A 2,346-nucleotide genomic window follows, 5' to 3' on the forward strand; every position below is an offset into this window, starting at 1 on the left:
TATTTAATGTGAAGAAAATACGTGTATAATTTTACAGACAATACTAATAATAAATTGGAATGGAGTCAAAGAAAAAAGAAATATTTTTCTCAAAGTCTTCTCCATAAGATTTTAAAGCAATGGCACCTGGGGAAGGTAAATTATGCTTTTGACCTCTAAGTGGAATCTAAGATATTTATAATAAATCTTAACTTGTTTTGCAAAATACATTGATGATTTGGGGATTTTTTTCCCCCTGTTGTTTGGTAGAAAAGCATTTTCATTAGAATTAGAAGATGGATGGCAAATAGGTTAGTAAGATGATAAATACCATACTCAGATCATTTCTAATATGAGCTATGCACAGATGACCTAGCATGCTGAGCCAACCATCTATCTTCTGATCTTTGACAAAGACACCAAGAATATGATTATGTAGAGGACAGTGCACTCTTTACAGTATCTTCCATAAATTTAGTTAGAGATATACCCTATCAAATATCCTTACTTCCCTTAAAAAAATCTAATAGACTTATAATCAATTCATAAAAACTCATTTGAAAACACATTTTCTGTGGGTTCTAAGACTTGACCACTTGCTAAAAATGTAGAAATTTATTTTCTTTTCCATATGTATTTATCTTTCAAAACTCAGGGTATCCCTACTAGTTTAAGTCTCTTCACCTTAATTCATGATTTCATAAACTTGGATCATATGCTATTTCATAGATTTCCTCTTTTAAGATCACAGAGATTCTTAGTAAATATTTGAATGTTTTAAGTTCTCTGATTAGTTAATTAATTACCTTTACCTTCATTGTTACCTACCTACCTGCCTTTCTTGATATATGACAATGAAAACTGTACCAAATAATAGAAGTATGAATCCACTACAGTTTTGTACAAAGACAGGATGCTTCTCTTTCGTTTCCAAAACTACTTTTAATGCAACTCAAAATCCTAAATGGTATCTTGGTGCTCTGAATGAGTTAAATACCCAAAGGGAAGAAAAAAAATTAATTTCATAGAGAATTCTCACCTATACTTAACAAAGACTTTTCTGCTTATAGCCCAAAGTTACCAGTAGCATGTAATTACAATTCCTTCCAAACTCCAGCTAATTCAATCAATAGGTACAAAGTACCTTAAAGCAGCAGGAAAGGAATCTCAACAGAATCATGTGAAATATGAGCAGCTAGCAAAATTTTCTATGATCTAAGGTCACGACAACTAACTGGTTTAAATGCCATTTTTCAGAAACAAGAACATTATTAATATAAATATATTTAGTGTTAGAAACAATTAAAAAGTATAAAGAATAATCTAAAAACACAAAAGCTGTCTTAGAATGTAAGTAAGTAGTATCACATTTACTTCCAAAATTATTCAAAGAATAAAAACAGACTATTTTGCTGTAAGTAAGAAACTACCATAACCAGCCAAAGACTGACATACAGAATCAAAAAATTAGCAGGATAAAAATGTTTTATAAGAGATCATTATAAAAAAAATGACAGAAAATTTCACACTGTAGTAATACCAGCTGTAAGTATGCCTTTTTACCATACTATATACAATATGTACATCCACCAAAATAACCTATTTAAAAATACTTAGGGAGACAAAAGACTTGTACACTGAAAACCACAAAACATTGCTAAAAGAAACTAAAGAACACATAAATAATTGAAAAGACATTTGTGTACATGGATTGAAAAACTTGCTTTTTTTTTTTTTGAGACAAAGTCTCACTTTGTGGTCTAGGCTAGAGTGCAGTGGCTTGATCGTAGTTCACTGTAACCTCAAACTCTGGGGCTCAAGTGATCCTCCTGCCTCAGCCTTTTGAGTAGCCAGAACCATAGGTGTGCCACCACACCCAGCTAATTTTTTAATTTTTTGTAGAGACAGGGGTCTTGCTATGTTACCCAGACTGGTCTTGAACTCTTGACCTCAATCCATCCTCCCACCTTGCCCTTTCAAAGTGCTGCAATTACAGGTGTGAGCCATCACGCCTGGCGGAAGACTTATTAAGATGACAATACTACACAAAGTGATCTACATATTCAATGCAATCTCTACCAAAATCTCAATGGCTTTGTGTGTGTGTGTGTGTGTGTGTGTGTGTGTGTGTGTGTGTGAAGAAACAGAAAAATCCATCCTGAAATTCATACGGAATCTCAACGGACCCTGAATGTTCAAATGGTCAAAATAACCCTGGAAAGAAAGAGCAAATTTGGAAGACTCACAATTCCTGATTTCAAAACTTACCACAAAACTACAATAATCAAAACAATGTGATACTGACATATGGACATCAAATAGAGAGCCCAGAAATAAACTCTTGCATATATGGTCAACCGATTCTTA

General features: G+C 33.0%; 1 protein-coding gene across 1 annotated transcript in view; it reads right to left on the reverse strand.

Moving 5' to 3' along the window:
• The window catches only part of VWA8 (von Willebrand factor A domain containing 8), a 425,342-nt gene that overhangs the window by 293,852 nt on the left and 129,144 nt on the right, over positions 1-2,346 (reverse strand). The window lies entirely within an intron of this gene.

This window comes from Propithecus coquereli, unplaced genomic scaffold, assembly GCF_000956105.1.
Source record: "Propithecus coquereli isolate 6110/MARCELLA unplaced genomic scaffold, Pcoq_1.0 Scaffold11, whole genome shotgun sequence".
Taxonomy (NCBI): Eukaryota; Metazoa; Chordata; class Mammalia; order Primates; family Indriidae; genus Propithecus; species Propithecus coquereli.